We start from the raw sequence: 26,047 nt of genomic DNA on the forward strand, positions 1-26,047 counted from the left end.
CCAACTACTCAAACCACGCATTTAAAAAATAAAAAGCTTTATTAGCTCACGGTAACTTAATAATTCAATTTTGACGCGACTCTTGCATTTTGAATAAACATTCTGCAATTTTTCTTGGCGATTATTCAACTACATTGATTTGTCACCCATTACCAGCCCAACGTTAATTAATGTGCTCTATGCATGCCCAGATGTCGCGATCAGCAAAATTTTGTGCAAATGTTTGTTTGTTGTTGATATCAGATCCTTTTTTTTTTTCCAGAATTTTCTTCACGCAGATGTTTCCCTCCAGTTGACTTACGTTATTATGTGTTTAAAAAAATTGTAAATCTCAGGTTTTATCTTAAAAAAAAGGGGGAAAAAAGAAAATATTTCAAATATTGATTTTTGGAGCATGCTGTTTATATTTACTCCCTTCCTTACGAGGGAAGAGTTAGTCACAAGTAAGGGTTTTAATGTGGGGAGAAAGTCCAGTTACTCTACAAAGGATCACTCTAGATTGGGGCAAAAAAAGTCACCAGCTCACCCAAAACGTGCACTCTGGCAGTAGGACTGAAAAGATGAAGTTGCAGTTTCAGTATTTTTGCTCCTAGCCAAAAGCCTCAAACCATAGTTTTTGAGTATTGGTATTTAATTGCTTTCCAACACCAGCTCCCCAAAAAGGGGCATTCAGGCAGTAGGCAAAAATAAAAAAAATGCCTCAATATAGAAGGGTTTCCCCTATATCAACTAAGAACAAATTAATTTAAGTGTAGCCTCAGAACAGATACTAAACCGTGATCTTAGAGTATTTAAACCATTAAAAAATTTCTTTGGCTTTATGGCTGACACAAAAGGCTCCCCACAGCAGCCGCTTGATGATCATATTTTGAAGAAGCACAGATGTGATACTATCGATGCCCCCCATCCTCCAGTATTAGGAAGTAGAGGTGAAATAGAAAAATCAAATATGACAAAAATATAAAATCGATTCATCAGCAGTATACTGGAGAGAAAGTTGTTCACTAAGGTACACAAAGGAAAGCTGAATAGGATTGTTAATCAAGGTGTGGTGGTGATTTGGGACAAAAGACCGCAGCAATGGAGGTCAGTATGTTCAAGGTTGGTTTACAGTCTGTTTTTTAGGTGACAATGAATTTTGTGACAGTTGCGACAGTTAAGGACAGTTTACAGACAGTTTTTGGCTTGCAATATTTAACAGGTATCCCTGGTCAAACTTGAGAATCTTTCTGTCGAACTCAGGATTGTGTATGGAATTTTAAACGGAACCCTTTTTGTAATCCATGCTAGTAGTATGTTCCTGTTACATCAGCCATGGCCAGGTAAAGTCTTAAAAAATTCACAATTGTATTTAAAGTATCGCCTGCACTGAGGATTGAACGTTCACCCTTAAGAAGAGTGTCGATTAGCACTGAATTTACTTCCCAGTTCATTTAAAAATAATTTGCTTTACTAATAATGATTTAGTTTTGGAAGTAACAACGAGTTTTGCGACAGTTGGGAATGATTTGCAGACAGTCTTGGGTTTGGGACAGTTGATGACAGTTTTAGCAGATCGAGATGAGCTGACATCAACTGACAAATGTAGCCTCGACAGAAACACACACACACACACACACACACACACACACACACACACACACACACACACACACACACACACACACACACACACACACACACACACACACACACACACACACACACACACACACAGAGTGCAACTGATATTTGCAGAATGTGTCAAAGTTTGTTTTTTGTGTTTCGTTTTATTTTTTGATATTCTTTGAACCTGTGTGTGGCAGTTTCAGGTGTGTCAAGAAGTATTTTATGACAGTCATAAACGGTTTGCAGATAGTCTTTGGTTTGCAATAGCCGCGGATAGTTGTGAATTTGACATAGTTGAATGCAAGTTAAAGCTCAAAGCAGATTGAAACGAGCTGACCTCAACTGATGAATGCAGCCTCGACAGTACATGTAAATGTGGACCTTAGCATGTAGAGGGTCGATAGTGTCACACACACACACACACACACACACACACACACGCACGCACGCACGCACGCACGCACGCACACACACACACAGAGTGCAACTGATATTTGCAGAATGTGTCCGAGTTTGTGTTTTTTGTGTTGTTTAGTTTTATTTTATTTTTTGTACTCATGAACTCTTCTTGGAAACTGCCAATGTGAGAGACGATGACATGGCCAACAACAACCAACGGCATGCAGTGGTTCACAAGTATAGAAAAATAAAATGAAACAAAATACAAAAAACACAAACTATGACACATTCTTGCATTGTGCGTGTGCGTGTGTGACATTAGCAACCAACTGAATGCTAATACCCACATTTTAGTTGCCTGCCAAGGCCGTGTTCATTAATTGATGTAAGCTTATATCAATCTGCTTTAAGCCACAACTTTTTTTGAACCAGTATGCATCTATCCCATAGTGGCCTGATGTTTTCCAATTAGGGTCGACTTGAGTGTGTCTTCATTAATTTATGTTTCTTTTCCGTCTTCAATTTCCTTGAGCTTGTTTTTCACGTCTTTCAGCCATTTAGCATTTCTGTTGTGGTCTTGAGACTGTTCCCATATCTGATTCCAGGTCCAGTTGTTCTGTTCTTTCTCTGTTTATATTTTGATAGAATTGTCTTCTATTGATTTCAAAGGTCATGTTTTGTTTGTATCGTCTCAGTCTCCCTTCTTTTTCTGCTCTCTTTTGTTTTAGTTCTTCATGTTTTTTACTGGGTCTTTCCTTGCACACCAGCTTCTACAATTTTTTGTTCTTCATTCTTTGGTTTGGATGCTTTTCTGAGTTTGATGATCAATGTTTCCAGTCTTATTTCCTATCCAGGTTTTGCAGATCCTTTGTTTTGGTTAGTTATTTTTTTTGTTTTAGTTTTTAATTTCATGCTAATGCTTCATGCTTAATTATTATTATTTACTCACTAGGAGTTTTCTCACAGGCCATGATCAAAGAGTTCTCTTTGAAAACAACCTGTAGTGTAAATCTCCTCAGATTTCCAGTACTCTCCATATTTTTCAATAAACTTTGCAAATGAATTTGTGTTATCACACCAGTCGTTCACCATTGATTACTTGCTGGCAGTGACTATTGGTCTTCACTGGAATTTGGATGGCAAAAAGCCTCCCCCCCAAGGTCCTAATCCTCTTTGTACTCATTCAGTAGAGGTCTTAGGGCTTTCTCTCTTCAGTCTTTCCATCTTCTTTAGCCTTACATGGTTACTTGGTGTGGTACCAGTTGATGCTGACACTTTTTGGAGTGAGTGGTAGGTTAACTTTCAATAATACAGTTTCAGTTTTCCTGATTCCATGTGGTGTTCCTCTTAGCTCATGTGTATTAGTCTTTACATTAAGGGTTTTTTTTTTGACTACTTCAGCTGTTTTTATTATTGTTATCCATCGTATCTTCTCAGTCATCTCTCTGATTCCAATTTCTCCCATTTTTCCAAGGGTTTTCTTGTGATTGTTCCTAGTGCTCCTACTATTATTGGTGTTATCTTCACTTTCTTCATCTTCCAGATTCCTTTCAGCCTTCCAGCCAGTTCTGTGTATTTGCTTCGCTTCTCTGTCTCCCCACTCTGTGGTCTGTTGGAACGGCAAAATCTACGACCAAGCAGGATTTTTTAAAATATATAATGACACCTCGTCTTCTTGCTTGAGTGGGTTTTGTTGTTGTTGTTGTTATTATTATTATTATTATTATTATTATTATTATTATTATTATTATTGCTCACACATGTCATCATCACTGACAACAACCGGTGGTGTTCCCTGAAGTCTGGGTGACAACAAGTCTTCCCAGATTTTTAGTACTCTCTGCGTCTTTCGGTAACCTTTGCAAATGAATTTGAATCATTGCAGCAGCATACAGAGAGAGAGAGAGAGAGAGAGAGAGAGAGAGAGAGAGAGAGAGAGAAAGAGAGAGAGAGAGAGAAAGAGAGAGAGGGAGAGACACACACAGACTGACAGACAGACAGACAGACAGACAGAGAAAGAGAGAGAGAGAGAGAGAGAGAGAGAGAGAGAGAGAGAGAGAGAGAGAGAGAGAGAGATAGTCTAGTTAGAAAGTTTGTTTTAATAAAGCTGTGTGATCTTTTCCGCCCACTAATTAACTTAAACAGTCTGTTGCACGTGTCTTTTTCCAAGTCAGTCTCCTGTTCTCTCCAGGGTTCCTTTTATGCTTGATATTGTCTCATTTGTTTAGAAATGGCGAGAGTTTGCGTTACTCATGCGTGATCGTCAAGTACAAAACAATTGCGAGCTGCCATATTTTTCTTGTCAACCATACAAAGCACACACGCTATTCAGGTCAGTTCCGATTCTCTCTCTCTCTCTCTCTCTCTCTCTCTCTCTCTCTAAATATATATATATATATATATATATATATATATATATATATATATATATATATATATATATATATATATAGGGTGACCCCAAAAAAACAAAAAGGTAAATGGAGGCCATCTAAAATATATGCTGTAAAACGGAGATGTGATGTTTTAAATATAATAAACTAGTTATGACCGAATTTCATTCGGACAAAACACTAAGAAACGGGGCCTTATTAGAGTTGGTCCCGGTTTTTTTTTGGTCACCCTGAATATATATATATATATATATATATATATATATATATATATATATATATATATATATATATATATATATATATATATATGTATGTGTGTGTGTGTGTGTGTTTTATTTTTTTATTACCGTTTTATCTGTTTGTTTACATATGTTTCGGATGTTGGACCGTGTTTACGATCTAACAGCCTCGTCAGACCTTACAGAAATGAAGAATAGATTAAAAAAAATCTAAAACTATTTTAATCGATAATTTAAAAAATGCTGCCAATGAACTAAGAAATCACCCACACTTAATCGTTAGCAAACGGGATAAAACCAATATGTATGTATTACTTAATAAAACTGAATATTTTGTAAACTTCAATCAATTTTAGGCGATCCTAGAAAATTTAAGAAACTTAAAAAAGCTCTGTTAATGATCAAAAAATCAAGTAAATAAACTTATCACCGCGAATAATGCTGTTATAGACAATCTAAAACTCCTCCTAACTAGTGGAAATTATGAGCCCGGATATTTATATGGCAACATAAAAACCTATAAACCTAATTTCCCACTTCGTCCCATAATCTCACAGGTGACAACTCTAAAAACTAAACTAAAAAACCAATGAACTCATCACACCGTATTTACCTTGTAAATACAGTGTAAAATCTACGGAAGAACTTATGCAGATTCTACAAGCCACTAAAAGCAACAATAAAATCACCGCCTCTCTAGATGTTGGAAATATTTTTAAAAATGTACCAGTAAATGAAACCATTGGCATTATCATAGAGAACATATATAACAATCCGACCCTTCCTCAACTTAAAATGAGTTCAGCAATCCTAAAGAAGTATCAATAATGTGTACAACTAAAGTTCCATTTTACGATCATCTGGGAAATGTACACACACAGGTAGATGGCGTAGCTATGGGTTCCGTATTGGGACCAACATTTAGCAACTTTTATATGGCTAATCTAGAGAACAAAGTATTTAATTTAATAGAGAAGCCTTCTATTTATGTTCGAGATGTGGACAATATATTAATTCTTGCACCTAACACAGAGGAAATAGAATATTTAAAGGGTATCTTTCAGAATAATTCAGTTCTTAACTTTACATATGAATTAAGTACTAATAATAATATCTCGTTTTTAGACGTTCTCATTGACTCTAGTAGCGATGAATTTATCACATCCGTTTTTTTTAACTACATTCGTTAATTCCTGTATTTTAAATTTTAAAAGCGAATGTCCATTCCGTTATAAAACGAATATAATAAGGAATCTTATACATGGTGCAAAGGTGATTTCCTCAAACAAAAAATATTCTTTAATGAATTACAAAATATAAAACAAGTCTTAGTAAATAATCAATTCTTAAACTCTCTTGTAGATAAAGAAATAAAACTAGCCATTAGCAATTTGAATCAAATTAGTAATATCCAAGAAAATTATCAACCTGTTCATATATATTAACGTAACCAGTTACACAAAAACTAAAAAATCGATGAAAGTATTCTTAAAAATATAATCCGTAGATACGTGGCTCCCAATAATAATAAAAAAATAAAATTTATTATATATTATAAAAAATACGGAAAACAATCCTTGTAATGAAAAAACATTTCGCGTGCAAGTGGCCTGTTGGAAAGGACCAATGTAGTTTACAAATTCAGCTGCCCAATAGGAAAGTGTATTTCCAATACTAGTAGCTACATTGGTTCAACAACTAACACATTGTCGCGAAGGTTAACTCTCCACCTCTCTGACTCTAGCTCCATATCAAAACATCATTCGGAATTTCGAAGAATTATGGTAGAAAATACAAGAGTATTGCAGAGTGAGAGAAATGTAAATAGGCTAAGAAGACTCGAGGCGTTGTACATTAAAACAAAGAATCCTCGGATAAATAATATTAATTATGAGTGCAGCCGAAACGTTTTGAAATTTTTTGGGATAAATTTTGAATATATATATATGTGTGTGTGTATATGTATATAAATATATTTAATCTGTATATATAAAAGCGAAAATGTGTGGATGTATGTATGTTTGTATGTATGTATGGATGTATGTATGTGTGTTTGTGTGCCCGCTAAAAACTTTCGACACCCAAAGCAAAAATTAACAAACTTGCTATCATATTAAAGCTCCATCCTTCGCCCGAAACATATCGAAAAATTGGCCCCAAAAGTTAAGTCTTTCTTCCCGAAATCGACAATTTTCGACAGGGGGGGTCAACAAAAACGGTCCTCTCGTAACGACGACTGGTTCTACACATGCGTCAGATGACGTCATGACCTGATTTACTTTAAATAGTTGAAGAACTAACACAATTTCATGTATGTCGTGTTAGCTCAGTTGGTTAGCGCGTTGGGTCATTATCTAAACATTTTGGGTTCGAATCGTGGTGTTAGATGCCTTTTTTTCGATTTTTTAAATTTAAATATTGAACCAGTATTATTTAAGTCATTTTTCACGTAACGTTCGTTTTTCTGTTTTTTTTTTTATTTTACTTCGCTTATTCTTAGGTTTTCAGTAACACCCCAACCCCCGACCACACACCCCAAAACACCCGGGTACCCACCGATATTTTAAATTTTAATATCGAAACAGGCTAATTTAAGCCATTTTCACGTGTTTTTTTTATTTATTTTTTTTTATTTTTCAGAAGTTTTAACGTTCGTTTTTCTGCTTTCTCTTTTGTTTTTGTTTTTCGATTTTTGAATTTAACATCGTTCGTTTGCCTTACGTTAGTTTTTTTGTGTTTTCTTTTTCTTTGATTTAATTTACTAAACTTTTACAAGCTATTTTCAAGATATTTTTGATCGCCACGTAGCGGGGAAAACAGAAACTGGCTTCCAGCGTAAAACTAGGTCAAGCATCACGCAACTTTACGTTGTCGCACCTGCTATTTTCGGTTTATAAACGTCAACGTAACACACTTATCAATTCATCTATTCCCGTGGTCGAGATAATTAGGTGGCAGGGTTTTTTTTTCCATTTCCTTTCCCCCTCCGCGTCAAAAGTTCGGGGGTTCAAGCCTACCTTTGTACTAAAACTATTTTTTTCTTTTACACCTCCAAACAACCGGCCAACGTTTTTTATTAACAGGGTTGTTTTAATCTACCCCCCACCACCACTCACCTCCAAACACCTGGGCAACGCCGGGTACCCCCGCTAGTCAATAAAATATAAAAGCGAAAATGTGTGTATGTATGTATGTGTGTTTGTATGTTTGTATGTGTGTTTGTGTGCCTGCTAAAAACTTTCGACAGACACGAAGAAAATTCACAAACCCGGTATCATATTGAAGCTCCATCCTTCGCCCGAAAAATATCGAAAAATTGGCCAAAAACATTAATTTTTTCACCCTGAAATACACAATTTTCAACAGGGGAGGTCAACAAAAACAGTCCTCTTGTGACGACGACAGGTTCTACGCATGCGTCAGATGACGTCATGACCTGATTTAGTTTAAATAGTTGAAGAACTGTCTAAATTTCATGTACATCGCGTTAGCTCAGTTGGTTAGTGCGTTGGTTCGTTATCTAAGCTTTTTGGGTTCGAATTGTGGTGTTAGATGTCTTTTTTTTCCGATTATTTTATTTAAATATTGAAGCAGTGTTAGTTAAGCCATTTTTCACGTAGCGTTCGTTTTTCTGTTTTTCTTTACTTCGCTTATCAACCCCGACCACACAGCCCAAAACACCCGGGTACCCACCGACGTTTTTAAATTTTAATATTGAAACAGGCTTATTTAAGCCATTTTTCACATGTTCGTTTTTCTGTTTTCTTTTTTGTTTTTTCGATTTTTACATTTAACATCGTTCATTTGCCTTACGTTAGTTTTTTGTGCTTTTTTCTCAATGCTTTGATTCCCTCCCGCTTAAGTTTTAACGTTGTTTTCTTTTTTTACTTTGCTTACAACAAACAAACCTAGTCATTGACCTCATTTGCTGAATAGCTATTGCTTACGTCGTCGTCGTTCCGTGCGCGCACCTGTCAATTTGGTTCTTACTTAAATAAATTCAAACATCTTTTAGTAACTCATTCTGGCTAGCCGATTTTATTTTCAAATTCGCCTCAAGGCTTGGGGTTCGATCCTACCCCTCCCGGTTTCTTTTTTATTTAACACCACACATACCTCCAACCACTCGGGCAACGCCGGGTATCCCCCGCTAGTCTATACATATAAAAGCGAAAATGTGTGTATGTTCGTATGTATGTTTGTATGTATGTGTGTTTGTGTGTCCGCTAAAAACTTTCAACAAACAGAACAAAAATTAACAAACTTGTTATCGTATTGAAGCTCCGTCCTTCGCCCGATAAATATCGAAAAATTGGCCAAAAACGTTCATTTTTTCACCCTGAAATCAACAGATTTCTACAAGGGGGGTCAACAAAACCTTCCTCTCGTGACGAGATCGGTTCTACGCATGCATCAGATGACGTCTTGACCTGATTTACTTTAAATAGTTGAAGAACTGACTGAATTTCATGTACGTCGTGTTAGCTCAGTTGGTTAGAGGGTTGGTTCATTATATGAATGTTTTGGGTTCAAATCGTGGTGTGAGATCTTTTCTTTTTTTTTCGATTTTTAAAATTTAAATATTGAAGCAGTGTTATTTAAGCCATTTTTCACGTAACGTTCGTTTTTCTGTTTTTTTTTTTGTTTTACTTCGCTTATTCTTAGGTTTTCATTAACACCCCCGACTGACCACACACACCCCAAAACACCCGGGTACCCACCGATTTTGAAAATTTTAATATCGAAACAGGCTTATTTAAGCCATTTTCACGTGTTTTTTTTGTTTTTAGTTTTAACGTTCGTTTTTCTGTTTTCTTTTTTGTTTTTTCGATTTTTACATTTAACATCGTTCGTTTGCCTTACGTTAGTTTTTTATGTTTTTTTCGATATTTTGATTACCCCCGCTTAAGTTTTAACGTTCGTTTTTCTGTTTTCTTTTTTTACTTCACTTATTCTTAGGTTTTCATTAACAACCACACACACCTACAAACACTCGAGCAACGCCAGGTACCCCCCTAGTCTATATATATAAAAGCCAAAATGTGTGTATGTATGTTCTCTTTTTCTGTATGTTCAAGAAAGACTTTTTTCAGAGAAGACCTCAGTCGGCTCACAACTTCTTAAAACTTTTTATATCACATATAAATCATAATATCTCCGAGTTAATAACGGAGCTCGCCTGTCTATTTAATTTGTTCGACTTCGAGAAGATAAATATTCAACAGTTTTCACTCGCTGCATGTGGATACGGCTTTATCCTATAATAAAAGCGACACTAATTCTGGCGGTATTTTTCCAGTCGCCATCGCCGGAAATGTCCAAAAGCAATCAGCTTTGATCAATGTGGAAATATTTTCCTTATATCAGACAATTGCTATTCAAATTGGACAAGAGGAGCTGGGAAAATAAAAATCTTGGGAAAATAAAAATAAAAACCCCGCAGTCAAAGTTGACCTCATTAAGACATTAAAACGTGCACCTGAAAATTCTAAGTAATTAAATAAATTCAAACGTGTTTCCGTTAGTATGTCGCGGTGCCCCAATAGTTATCGTCACACGTTTTTTTCCCATACCTTAATTTCCAACTTTGCTTCAAGAGGTCGGGTTCGATCCTCATACTCACCTACCAAAACTCTTTTTTTATTTCACCCCCCCTCCCCCCGGAGTTTTAATTTACCTCCAAACACCCAGGCAACGCCGGATAACCCCCGCTAGTATATATATAAAAGGAAGAAAAAAAGTCCGCCCACCTAACTTGTAACAAGCTACCACGTGCCTATGAAAAAATGTATATATGTAATTAAAAAAAACAATTTCTACATTTATTTCTGCAATATGCCTGAGGATGATAGAAGCACTTGTCGAAAACGCTCGCGATTATGGATCCAGCATATATTTCGAGAAGAACACAAAAAGGACTATTCGGATATCGGAGAAGATAAAAAGGAAAATTGTAAAACAGAATAACTCCGTGCTATTCAATAATATTTGTCTAAATGAGAAGATGCTGCCTAAATATACAATATATATATATATATATATATATATATATATATATATATATATATATATATATATATATATGATGAAAATAATGGAAATAGTATTCCGACAAAATAGAGAAAATAAAAAAGGAACAAACCGTATTATGTGTCCACCAACGTTTCGTCTTTATTTCGAGACTTCCTCTGGGTGAATGAGATTAAGAAACCAAAAAATATACCAGTACAAAATATTTGAAAAAGTTTCACGTGCACAGTGTGACGCAGTTCTATTTAAGAGAAACGGAAAAATTGATGTTGGAAATTCAAAAAGGAAGGGGGGGGCTGGCGCTGTTAAAGAGAAGGAAATTTTAGTGACGTCATATAGTCGTTAATTTAATTTTAAAACTATGAACGCAAGTTTATATTCTTATTGGGAAAAAGATATATCTGTTGAAATTTAAATATAAGTTTGTAACAGGAATGAAATGAGTGTTTTTTATGTAATTTATTGATTGAGATTATGTGTTAATTATTACAGGGGGTGTTTGAATGGTGTGAGAAAGTTAACCTGTGTCCACAGTTAAATAATGTTCTTTTAATAACAGTTTACTTATTAATGGCGCTATGTTATAGAAACCTCCACGTTGTTTAATAGTGCTTGAAATTGCGATAAGCGCAGATTCAAGGAGTCTCCGGCGCGGTTTATTTGAAATAAATTTAACTACTTTTGCTTGTTTAAAATCAAAGGTGTGGTTATGTTGCAATGAATGAGAGAATAATGCACTTAGAGAATTGCTATTTTTTATATCTCTTTTGTGTTCATTGAGCCTTTTTTCCAATTTACGCTGAGTTTCACCAACGTATTTATGATGGCAATCATGGCAAGGAATAGTATATATACCTCCATAACACACTGTGCACGTGAAACTTTTTCAAATATTTTGTACTGGTATATTTTTTGGTTTCTTAATCTCATTCACCCAGAGGAAGTCTCGAAATAAAGACGAAACGTTGGTGAACACATAATACGGTTTGTTCCTTTTTTATTTTCTCTATACATATATATATATATATATATATATATATATATATATATATATATATATATAATTTAAAGGAGATTAGAATAATATTCTAAAGAGCTGAGTGTATTTTAATGTAACAGTGAGATTACTAGTTTAATTAAAATACAGGAAATAGAAAGTGCTCGTTGTAATTTAGATATATAATAAGCTCGATAGTTAAATGTCCTAGAGCTAATTCAATATTAAGTAATGTGATTGATAATTTAAAATTTAAAAATCAAATTATAATTAAATCAAAAATCCGTTTCATAAGAAGGAACAACAACAAAATCAATTATCTGTACGATCGTTTCGGAAACAATGCTTTATATTGTGGTATACATCAAGTTATGTACAATAATTACATATAGTTTTTTAATAAGCAAGGTCTCCTCGTCAGCAAATTTTGAAGGGTTTTTATTGAATTTAAAAGACACCATAAATAAACCTAGCATTAAAAGTAAGGCAGATGAATCTGAAAAAATTGAAATAAAATGTCTGGATTTAAAATTTATAAGAAAATTAATATGGGTTAGAGATAGAAATAATTAGAGAAAATATATATTTGAATTTACATAATAAATTTGCTTTAAAAATATATAGAGATATTTACCTTTTAATTTTTCGCTTTTGAAATCAGGAACTATGGTTAAAATACTCATTTAGATGTTTGTTATAGCTTTTTATCTTATTGAATGATGAATTTTAAAAGGGGGGACGCTCGTGCTATAAATTATTTCCGTTAGCGCATTTTTGATTTAAAGACGCTACGGTTTATATATAGAGAATGTAGCTTGTGTAATTACATATTTTAAGGGGAGATAATTGTCATGTTTTCTTTATTTTATGTATTTGAAGGGTGTAAGGGAGATAATTAGTCTAACTTAATTTATTAAAAAAATATATAATTTTAATCTATTTTTACTAATAAGTAATTTTTAATGATTTAAGGTGGTTTATATTTATTAAATTTAAACCAACGTTTATGACTACATGACTAAATGTATCATCTCATATATATATATATATATATATATATATATATATATATATGAGATGATACATTTCCCCTTACGATATAAAGAAAGTATGATTTATTACACAAGATAATATAAATTATCCAAATAATAAGATATAATAAAAAATAAAATATAATAAAAATAATTATTAATATTATTATAAATTATAACAAAATAAAAATACTTAACATATTATATAATAATAATAAAAATAATAAATTACTTAATTAAAAGGAAATAACAATAAAAGATTATATATAAAATAATATAAAAAGTATTACTCAAGAATTTGAATGTGATATGTTTTTCTTAGCGTCTTAGGATATTTTCAAAACATGGAACAAAAGCATTCTAAACAGTTCGTTCCCGACCCTTCTCTAGCGATCGCTATAAATAGCGAACAAACGTTATTTTTAATTCAGTTATAACACGACGTTTGGGAACAATGAGAGACGACCACCTTTTTTATAACTCCGATCGAAGGAAAACACCAGAAAACTCTAGTCGTTAAAATAACAGAGTGAAAAATGAACCAAACAAGATACAGAGAAAAATCTCTTTCATCAAAAACAGGTAAATATAGATTTTTCTGAATTATATTTGACCAAAATCATTTATGCCTAAAAGATAAAAACAAACATTACTATAAAAACATTTACTTCTATTAAAAGGGAAATAACTAGAAAACAATTATTTCCCTTACACTATCGATTATAAACAGCTTATTAGACTTTCGTTTTTCTTTTCTTTTTTGATTTTTTTTCTTTTCAAATTATTTTTTTTACTCTTTTATTTTTCATTGATATGTTTGCGGTGTTCTCATACCCCTAGACTAGGAACAAACCCGTAACAACAACAATATATCTATATGTATAAAAATGTAAGTCTTGGTTTGTTATAAGTGAATAAAACCATATTTCTACGTTATCAATTTATTTGAAATTTTCAGACAACCCATCTTTAGAGTCGAGGGATGTTTTTATGTTATTAAAATAAATTTACCTCGCGAATTATTAAAATATTAAATAAAATAAATATATTTTCGGAACTGTTAGTGCGAACCTGTTTTGTTGATAAAACTGAACTTCCGGTTCGATTAATTTCACAGCCACGAATTGACGAAACGAAGTAGATTTCATTTTCTGTTTACTCGATAAGTAAAACAAAACAAAAAAACATAATTCATTTGTTTATCTTTCAAATTTTTTAATTTAAACATTTTTTCTTTCTAAGGCAAAAAAAAAAGTTTGTCGCTTGCTTTTTGAGTTTTTTTTTTTGCGTTTTTTGTTTTTCGATATAAGATTGGTTGGTAAAAGTACAGTTTTTTTTACGGATTGGTAACTTGCTTAAATAATATTTGGTGCTAATGCAAAGAGTGGTCCGCGCTATTTTTAAATCGTATTTCCAGGTTTAATTAAAATTTTATTATATGTTTTTTTATTCAATTGTAAGGTTAAAATACAGATTAGGTACAAAACACCCTCCCCTCCCCATGTTAAGAATCGCTTTTTAAATAATAACGTTATTATTTCAACATGGATCACTCTCTGCATGAGTACTGTACTTTCACCTAACAATTTAATAAACAAAATATGGTACTTATGCAGAGAAAGTACCATAATGATAGAATAATAAAGTTATTTAGAATTCCATTCTTAACATGGGGAAGACGTTTTGTTACTATTCTATACTTTCACCTAAAAATTTAATAAACAAAAGATGGTACTTATGCAGAGAAGGTACCGTGCTGAAATAACGCTATTAAGAAAGGCATTCTTAACATGGGAAAGGGAGAGTGTTCTGTAACTATTTTATAATTTCACCTCACAATTTAATAAGCAAAAGATAGTACTTATGCAGAGAAGGTACCGTGCTTAAATAATACCGCTATTTAGAAAACTATTCTTAACATGGGGAGGGAGTTTTGCATCTATTCTATACTTTCAACTAACAATTTAATAAACAAAAATAGATAGTACGTATGCATAGAAAATACCGTGCTGAAATAATGTTATTTAGAAAGACATTCTTAACATGGGGATGGTATTTTGTAACTATTCTGTCCTTTCACCTAACAATTGAAACAAAAACATGGTACTTATGCAGAGAAGCTACCCCGCTGAAATAATGACGTTATTATTTAGAAAGCCATTCTTAACATGGGGATAGGGGTGTTTTGTAACTATTCTGGACTTTCACCTAACAATTAATAAACAAAAGTTAAACTTAAACAGACAAAGAACAGTACTGAATCATTAACATTATTTAGAAAGCCATTCTTAACATGGGGAGGGAGGATGTTTTCTAACTATTCTGTACTTTCGGTGCTAATGTAGAGAGTGATTTTTTAAATCGCATTTCCACGTTTAATTAAAGTTTTATGATATGTTTTTTTATTCAATTGTAAGGTTAAAGTACAGAATAGGAACAAAACCCCCTCCCCATGTTAAGAATGTCTTTTTAAATAATAACGTTATTATTTCAGCACGAATCACTCTCTGCATGAATACCGATTAATGTTTTGTTCTTTGCTTTTTTACCGTATTTTTTTTTCAAGAAAACCTTATTTTAAAAAAATTGAAAGTGCACATTTTTTCTTTTTTTTACAGAAGTTGTTTTTACATCAGAAAATATGAATGCCTTTTCTTCATTAAGAAAATTGGGTACTCGTGCACTTATTGATCCGTGCTGAAATAATAACGTTATTATTTAAAAAGCCATTCTTAACATGGGGAGAAGAGGATGTTTTGTAACTATTCTGGACTTTCACCTAACAATTTAATAAACAAAAATTAAACTTAAGCAGACAAGGAACAGTACTGAAGCATTAACATTATTTAGAAAGCCATTCTTAACATGGGGAGGGAAGATGTTTTCTAACTATTCTGTACTTTCGGTGCTAATGTAGAGAGTGATCCGTGCTATTTTCAAAATCGTATTTCCACGTTTAATTAAAGTTTTATGATATGTTTTTATTCAATTGTAAGGTTAAAGTACAGATTAGGTACAAACCCCCTCCCCTCCCCATGTTAAGAATGGCTTTTTAAATAATGACGTTATTATTTCAGCACGGATCACTCTCTGCATGAATACCGATTAACGTTTTGTTCTTTGCTTTTTTTACCGTATTTTTTTTTGTTTTTTTTAAGAAAACCTTTTTTAACAAAGATTGAAAGTGCACGTTTTTTCTTTTTTTACAGAAGTTGTTTTTATATAAGAAAATATGAATGCTTTTAAAGAAATTGAGTACTCGTGCACTTATTGATCCGTGCTGAAATAATAACGTTATTATTTAAAAAGCGATTCTTAATATTGGGAGAAGAGGGTGTTTTGTACCTATTCTGTACTTTAACCTTACAATTGAATGAAAAAAAAAGCGTTAAGTTTTTAGATTAGGTCCACCTCCACAATTTTCTTTTAAATGACGACTTTTGTACGTTTTCGACTATGCTGAATACGGAAATCGCGTTGAAATTTTGCAGAAATAATTAGTTATCGAGATATTAAAAATTTGTACAATGCATTGTAATCTCTGGCAGCCATCTCTTTTACACACTTGCGCGCGTAATAAACAAATCTGCACGCGTAACAAATATGGCCGCCAAAGAATACAATGCATAAACAACTATCTATATCTCGATAACTACTTATTTCTGCAAAATTTCAATGCGATTTCTGTATTCGGCATAGGCGAAAACCTTTAATAGTCGTCATTTAAAAGAAAATTGTGGAGGTGGACCTAATCTAAAAAAAAAAAAAATACCAAAAAAACATAAAACTTTAATTAAGCTTGGAAATACGATTTTAAAAAATAGCGCGGATCAGTAAGTGCATTAGCACCCATTAATCGACTCACGTGACCTTATTGCCAGATAAGGTCCGGCTACAATGTTAAACGCGCCGTTCATATTGCTTTTTTGTTTTTTTTTCAAGTTAAATTCAACTTTCACAATATCTTTTTATTTTTTTATAATTTCAAAATATCTTTTTTTAATAATAAATTGTTAGTTAAAAAGCACAGAATAGTTACAAAACACCATCCCCTCTCTATGGTAAGAATGACTGAAAAAAATATTAGGTACTCATGTAGAGAGTGATCCATGCTGAAATAATAACGTCATTATTTAAAAAGCTATTCTTAACATGGAGAGGGGAGGGTGTTTTGTATCTATTCTGTACTTTAACCTTACAATTGAATAAAAAAACATATCATAAAACTTTAATTAAACTTGGAAATTCGATTTAAAAAATAGCGCGGATTAGTAAGTTCATTAGCACCAGAAATTGTTAGGTGAAATACAGAAAAGTTTCTACCAAGAAAACCATTATTATTTTTTTTTTTTTTGCTATTCTTACCAAGGGGAGGGGATGATGTTTTGTCACTATTCTGTACTTTCAACTAACAATTTATTAAAAAAACAAAAGGTAAATTTTCACATTAGGTCCACTCCCACAATTTTTAACATGGGTAGGTTGGGGGTGTTTATTCTGAAAGCCGTTCTTAACATGGGGAGAATGGTGGTATTTATTCCAAAAACCGTTTTTAAAAGACGAAAGACAGGTAAGAGGTTAAAACATGTGGTTAGGCATGGGTGTTGTTTATTCCGAAAGCCGTTCTTAATATGGGAAAGTTGGGAGTGTTTATTCATGGCCGTCAGTGAATTATAGTGCATAGTACAGGTCTTTATAACTCGAAAACTAATGGCCTCTGCAAATTTTAAATGAGATTTTCTTATTCAACATAGTCGAAAATTGTGGAGGTGGACCTAATGTAAAAAAAAATACTCTCCCCCCAAAAAAGATATCGTGAAATTTAAATTTAAGCGCGGTAACAAAAATAAAATTAGACAGAAAAATACACCTTTGGGTTTGTACTTGCACAAAGACTTGAAAAAGTTGTCAACAAAAACAAATATATAACAAGTAAATATTTTCAAAGGCAAGATAAGTTACTTTTCTACCTAATTGGATAATTTTTAGTGTTTTTATTGGGTTTGTACTACTGTACATATAGATTCGAACAAGTTGTCAAAAAATAAATGTATAACAAATATTATCAAAGGCAAGATATGTTACTTTATTACCGAAATGGATAATTGTTTTTGTTTTTTAATGCAAAATTTTTATTCGGCTCAAAAAACACAGCGTTTACTGTTATATTTGAAAATTACAAATGGCGGCAGACTGTGTTAACACATTAGGTTTGGGAAAATGAGTTAAAACTAAAAAAAACTATACAAAATACTGTTAAAAACCACTGAATACATGTCTGCCTATGTCACAGTAACATATATTGAGTGAGTTTCTGACAGTATTTTGTATAATTTTTTTCCCAAAGTTAATGTGTTCAACAGTCTGCCACCATTTGTATTTTTCAAATATACAGATAAACACTACATTTTTTCAAACCGATTAAACATTTTACACTAAATAAAAACACTAAAATCTTATCCAGTTAGGTAGAAAAGTAACTTATCTTGCCTCTGATAACATTTATTTGTTATATTTATTTTTCAACAACTTTTTCGTTTCTGTGTTTAGTAATACGTTTTATTTACTATAACGTTTAGTCGGCTCGAGGAACAGTGTTTATCATTGTATTTGAAAAATACAAACGGTGATGGACACTGTTGATGATGTTAAGCTTGAGAAAATTATTTAAAACTAAAAAACTATACAAAATACTATCAGAAACCCACCGAATATGTCAGCCTATGTCACAATAACATATAATCAGTAAGTGTCTGACATTGTTTGTATAGTTTTTAACTGATTTTCCCAAACTTAACGTATTCAACAGAGTCCGCGACCATTCGTCTTTTTCAAATACATAGATAAACACTGCGTTTTTGAGCCGATTAAACATTTTACATTAAATAAAAATACTAAATAATTATCCAGTTAGATAGAAACGTAATTTACCTTACCTTTGCTTTCATTTATTCGTTTTTGAACAACTTTTTCGAATCTGTGTATAGTAACACACCCCCTTACCGAAATATTAATTAAAAACTCACATTTTTTAATACAATAAATAAGAAAACTATTTAGCGTTTCAATGGTTTAGCAACTTTCGGCTTAATACACTGAATGTTGGTCGAGCCCAAGCCATGATTGATGGTAACTCCCGAGGATCCGGATCCAATTCTGCAAGAGTACCATATTTTTTTTCATTTTCGCCTTTTACTTTTTGGAGTGGATTGCTGTACTAAGAATATAAGAAACATGCATTTTCTCTTTTTATTATAATTTTCCATTACACGAAATTAAGCCACAGCAACGCGTGGCAGGGTACAGCTAGTATATATATATATATATATATATATATATATATATATATATATATATATATATATATATATATATATATATAAAGATAGATAGATAGATAGATAGATATGAGGTAAATAACTACTATATATATGCACCGAGAATTCAACATAAACAAAAACATGTGTACGATCGTTTTTGAGACGATATTGGTTTTATTGATACCGAATCTCATTATCAACACAGGGAATTGACAGCCATTTTAAAATTATGGGTTGGTTGGTGATTGATCTCCTCATTATATTATTTTGTCTGGCTACACACATTTAAACTTTTTTGGGATCAATGTGAAAAGAATTAGCCAAGAGGGCGGGGGAGTCAACATTTATAGCGATATTTTTACAATATTATTATGTAGTAGTTCATTCATGATCTTTTGAGTTCCCAGAGAAAGCGAAAGGAAATGAAAGAGAGATCGGAGAGGGAAGATTTGAAAAAGGGGGAAAGGGGGGGGGGAGAGATGAAGAAGATATAAATAGAGCAGAAATGCAGAAAGAGATAAAAGTTTTAAAAGAATATGTTATAAACAATTTTATCTCTTCTATTTGTGACAATTTTCAAAACAAATATTAAAACGGACGCGTACTTGTGTACTTTGGGTGTTTTGCCAGTGAACAATCAAGAAACTATCACAAAATAGAGTGTTTCTACATACGTGCGCAGTTGCTAGTTTTTTTAATTCTTTTTTATCGTCGCTTTTCAATATGTGGGCCGTGACTTCTTATGGTCGTTGAGCTTTTGTTTGACTCAAATCAAATTTTTCCCTGCATGGAAACACAATTGAAACTTGTTGGCTTTTCAAAGGTATTATTTAGAAAAGAGCTGTTTACAGGAAGAGATACCAATCTAATTCTAATCAGTTATCAAGTTGTTTTCCTCTTTCTTAAAATGGTCAACACAAGGACAGAATCTCGAGTCAATATTTACTTAGATTCCTACATTTTCGTGCATGTTCTGCCTATCCTATTCCCAACTCAAATTTACTAAAAACTCTGATTGGTGCTTTGAACACATAACTTGCTGCAGTTTTAAAGGTTTTATTCAGAGAGTATTCCTCTTTTGGGGAAAAACTCTTTATCTGTGCCTAAACCTAAACGTAGATTCCATGAACAAAGCTTCTTTCTTAGAACTGCACGCCTATGGAATTGTCTTCCGTTTTCCTGCTTTCCAGCTGACTACAATATGCTTGTTTTCAAGTCTAACGTAAACAAGTTTTTGATGAGCCATTCCATATCAGTTAACAAATTTACAGAATTTCCATTACTAACGATTGCTATATTGTCCAATTGTCTATTGTACACTCTTTAGCCCCTATCCTCGAGTGACCTCTTGGCCTTGATAAGTGGTGATGCCTACGCAAAAAAATATTTCTTACTTATCTTTTTTTTTTTTTTTTTAAATTTACCGAAGCAATATCCATTTAGATTCTCTCTACATTTTTAGACCAATCTCGCCTCTCTTGCTTCCTGGTTCCGACTACCCAGAAACTGTGTTCTGCTCTCGAGCACGTGATGTCATTTCTATGTCATATCATTCGACGCCTGCGTTTCTATCGCGTTTTGTCCAGAGAGCTAATCTTTTAACCCTCGCCTCAACATGCTACCTGCAGGCGGATGTATTTCTGTTTGCTACCAGGTTATCATAACATGCATTTAATGTAACCTTCGCCAAAAGTTATACTAGTTAACGTAATCTCTACTTACTGGCGTGAGGACCCAATATATATATATATATATATATATATATATATATATATATATATATATATATATATATATATATATATATATATATATATAACCTATTTTATTGTCTATATCTCCGGATAACGTCAGGCAACCATGCTAGCTAAATATAAAACATCTACGAGAGCTCCGTATTCGCAGTATAAATAAAACATGATGGTTCATTTTAAAAGAAGATCGTTTAATCCACGTGACCCATCTAAAGCATGTTCTTTTATTTCATTTTATCAAAGTAAATTTGATTTAATTAAAACAACACAACGGAAAGATTTGTGAGTGAAACAATTATAATGCCATTATTATGAAAATCTTTTACCAAATTATTTAAATGTATACGTTTTCCAAAGTCGAATGATTTATTGATTGCTATAAAATTACAATTGGCATGAATCACCATGCTTTATGTATAGTGCCCGTTCGGTCCTGTTGCATTCAATCTTTCTTTTTCGGGATCACGCGAAGGTTGCATATATCATTGGGCGACCAATTGTGTTATTGACTAAAAAAAAAAAAAAAAAAAAAAAAGAAAGTGTTTACTTATTGATTGAGATTGTCGGACTGACTTCCTCATCTTGGTTTCTTAGAACTGCACGCCTATGGAATGTCCCAAAGCCTAGCTGGAGTCCGAACACGGTACCCCCGTAATAATAATAAAGGGTTGGGTTCGAGACTCCTAACAAACCGTTCACCTGACGAAGGCCGGAGGGCAAAACGGCCGAAACGTTGTGACAATAACAACCAAGATGAGGAAGTCAGTCCGACAATCTCAATCAATGAAAACAACTCATCTCAAAAATACAGACAATTACTGTGTTTACTTATATTTTAATGTTTTTATTTTTTAATCCTTTGAGGGTTCATAATTTGTGCATTCATTCTTGTTGCGGACTGTTATTCTCATCTTCATAGTCCTCGTTCGTTTTATCCAAGTATTCCTGGACAGTCGCGGTTAACCATCGGAAGAAGGCCAGAGTATGAGTTGGTCGAAACGTGATGAAACAACAGCTACTATGAAGTTGAAGATAACACTCCACAAAAAGAATGAATGCGCAAGGCGTTTAATGTTTAAAAAATATGTATTTCTGATGTTCTGAAAATAAAAGAATTTTATCTCCTTGAAATAAAATTGTTTGTTTTTCCTACATAGTCCTAGACATTTTAGATGTTCTTTCCCGATTCCCGGTGGACTCAAAAATATTCTGTTAGTTCACTCCAACAATCAGAATTGTTAAACATACGATTTATATATCAAAACAATGAATAAATAAACAAAATAAAAGGAAATGGTAGTTTGCTTGAAGCATTGCTGGTAAATAAACATGTAAGTGCACAAGAAGGATGTTCACTCTGACAATCAGAATGGTTAAACATACGATTTATATATTAAAACAATAAATAAACAAAATAAAAGGGAAGGGTAGTTTGCTTGAAGCATTGCTGGTAAGAAATCATGTAAGTGCATAAGAAAGATATTAGCCATATAGAATATCGGTGTATTGAAATGGTGAGGCGTATGAACAAAATGCAGACAAACGAACGAATCTTAGTATGTCTATTAATTTTCCAAAATATATAAATCAGCCAATGTGAACTGATCTCCTATATAATAAAATGCCTGCAGAAATTCCCCTCTGGACCAAAGTATCGTAGATTTGCAACAACAGATGCCACATACAAATGCAATACATCTAGGTTAATAACAACTATCTTATATAGCTTTTGATAACCATTTTATACACATTTAGTCTTTATAATAAAATGCTACATCGCATGCCACGAGCAACACCATCACAATCGCAACATCGTTAGAGGAAAGAGTCCCTATTTCTCTCTCTAAATATTTAGTACTACCACTGCTACCAGTTGTCACCCGAGATGAATTCTACATGTTCTACAGATTATGTGATTACATAGACCGTAACTGGCTAATAGATACATGCACATAACATAATCTTTCTTATTTCCTACTCATAAATAATAAAGGCTCCCTCTCCAAAGTCCGTCCATTCTTATTGGCTGAGTTCTGAAAATTCTCAGTTCTTTGTTTTATAAACGAACGCTTACTAACATTAAAATATAGCTCACTAAAAACATATCATTGCGCCCGGCGTCTAGATAATTACAGTTTCTCGAATTCTTTTTACTATTAAATATACTACATGTATATTTGTGATGTTTAAAACCGCCGCATTACATACATATTTATATATTGAAGAGTGTAGCTCCTAAATATTTGCGCCTTTTATATAAAGATTTCTACTAAAAAATAAAAAACCAAACAAAAACAAAAAACGATTAACAAAAAACGGAAGTGTAGTTGTTGTTTTCTCTTTTCCATGCGATTTGACAACATTTTATATGTTTTCCGATATTATGGTACTGAATACTGTATGTACAATTGTCGCCATAAAACGTTATGCTTTTCTACGGCCAATCAAACAACGTTTGTGCGCGCGCTGTTTGATTCATACCAAAACTATTTGCCAGCGACAATTTCACATGTATTATTCGTTTACAGATTACTAGAAAACCTATAAATATTGCTGAATTAGGATAAATGTAAAAGACGGTGAGAAACAACCAATTTACTTTTTTAAACCTTGGACATTACTTTCAATAATGCTATATGGAAAATGTGGCTATATTGAAGATGCTAACTCGAGACTAAATTGAAGAGGTTAGCTGCCAAATATTTGCGTTTTTTTATTATTATGGCGATAAAGAAAAAAACACGAAGCTTAATATGGATATATTGAACAAGGTAACGCGTGACTATATTGAAGAGGTTGGCTCCCAAACAGTTGCGTTTTTTATTATTATGCCGAAAAAGAAACAAATACAGAAGTTTATTGAACGAAATAAAACGAACTTATTTTTTCCCAACAATCTTATTTCCGTAACATATCTCTTTTTATAACCTTCCATATTTTTTCGGAACAATTGATAATATAAAAGGCGCTATTATTTGGGAGCCAAAAACTTCAATATATATGAAATGCGTTGGTACTTTGCTACGGTACATTCATTTTGATCACGGGCACCAGTGCCCGCTATTTTATGGGGCCTAAGTGGCTCCCACTAACAACCGTAGTTTAATTGTTTTTATTTCTTTTACAAATGGATTAGGGGGGGGCATACTTCCACCGGGCAACGCCAGTACACGGGTCCTGCTAGTTATTTGATATAATCATGATGGTAAGAATGCCTTTGATAATTTCGAGTATATACTTCTCTTTTTCAAAACGAAAAAACACCAAGAGAACTATTGTAAGAACGGAGCATAGATATGAAATCAGGTCAGCTATATATAAAAATGTGGGCGATTCTTAAACGCTCAGGGAGCGAAAAAGAAAGAAATTAGTACGGAATCACTAACAAAAAATAAATAAAATTCAACAATCTTACGTTTATAGCGATAAAAATCGTGCATAAAAGTTGACAAGGGCCCGGTAGTTGCGTGGTAACACACTATATTACTTTTCGAGGGGTTGTAGGTTCGATCCTCGTCAATTAAGTCTAGCTATACTGATGAGGAATAAACTCTGAAACATGCATGTATATAGATGACTTACTTTTATGCACGTAATAATTATTAATTATATATATATATATATATATATATATAATAAAATACGCATCAAATGTGCTTGAAACCAAATAACAACGTAATATTAGGAAAATAAACAAATATTTTACTTGTTTGATATTTATCACAAATATATTTCAGAGGTATACTCCATCTTCAGTGTGTTCTTTTTTTTTTCTTTTTCTGCTTTCTTGCCATGTTGTTAATTTGGAGAAAGGAGTCTGTATAGCGCCGCGCGTTGTATCTGACGGTTGTATTTTGAATTGTTTGAACTGTGCGCAGGTAACGCAAGAATAACCCCAAAGAATGAGATAAATTCAAACAAGTAAAATATTTGTTTATTTTCCTAACATTAAGTTGTGATTTGGCTTTCAAGCGCACTTGATGTGTATTTTATTTTATTCAAATTAAAACAACGTTTCTATATTGAACTCTCATTCTTTCATTCTTTGACCACACACACACACACACACACACACACACACACACACACACACACACACACACACACACACACATATATATTAAGTAATGTGATTGATAATTTAAAATTTAAAAATCAAATTATAATTAAATTAAAAATCCGTTTCATAAGAAGGAACAACAACAAAATCAATTATCTGTACGATCGTTTCGGAAAACAATGCTTTTTATTGTGGTAGACATCAAGTTACGTACAATAATTACATATAGTTTTTTTAATAAGCAAGGTCTTATTATATATCTAAATTACAACGAGCACTTTCTCTTTCCTGCATTTTAATTAAACTAGTAATTTCACTGTTACATTGAAATACACTCAGCTCTTAGACTATTGTTCTAATCTCCTTTAAATTATATATATATATATATATATATATATATATATATATATATATATATATATATATAAATGAGGAGAGATGGGGCAAGGAATCTTGTTTTAAAATGAATAAAAAAAAATGAACCAATAAAGCAATTATTAAACCAAAAGGATTTTTGGAAGTTAAAAGAATATCTTTACGGCTATCAACTTATTTATTGATGCGGTGCAGGATTGATTGATTTTGTTACTGCTACTATTTATTCACAAAAGCATTATTAATCAGCAACATGTATCCGGTGTTGGCCGAGTGAAGGACTTTGAGCCCCTCCCCCCGAAAATATATTGAAAATAATACTCCCTTTCAGAATACTCAGCACATCCACTTAACTGCTCAGAGACCGGTACAAACGAAGGTTAAATAAGTAGCCGAACATACCCAACATCTTTTTTTTACATAGGTATCTTCACTTATCAAGCCCAAGAGGCCACTCGAGGATAAGGGTTAAAGAGTGTACAGTAGAAATTGGACAATATAGTAACCGTTAAATAATGGAGATTCGGTAAATTTGTTAACTTATGTGGAACAGCTCATCAAAAAATTGTTTACGTTAGACTTGAAGACAACCATATTGTAGTCAGCTGAAAAGCAGAAAAACGGAAGAAAATTCCATAGGTGTGCAGTTCTAAGAAAGAACATTACTCGGAAATATTTTTTTGCTTCGTTTAGTTACATCTTATGCTTATTAAGATACCGTCAACAGATAGATTTTTATAAATATGCTGTTTTAAGCAAAAAACAATATTACACACTTAATTGTCATGCTGGAAATAGTAATATATCAAAAAATTACAAAAAATTCATCCAGTAGAAA

At 32.7% G+C, this 26,047-nt stretch overlaps 1 protein-coding gene across 3 annotated transcripts in view; it reads left to right on the top strand.

The window, feature by feature from the left end:
- LOC145268346 (uncharacterized) overlaps window positions 1-26,047 on the top strand; it is a 306,384-nt gene that overhangs the window by 50,155 nt on the left and 230,182 nt on the right. The gene's annotated exons all lie outside the window — the stretch shown is intronic.

The sequence above is a fragment of the Euprymna scolopes genome, chromosome 43 (assembly GCF_053919585.1).
Source record: "Euprymna scolopes isolate OS-2025 chromosome 43, ASM5391958v1, whole genome shotgun sequence".
In the NCBI taxonomy this organism is placed as follows: Eukaryota; Metazoa; Mollusca; class Cephalopoda; order Sepiida; family Sepiolidae; genus Euprymna; species Euprymna scolopes.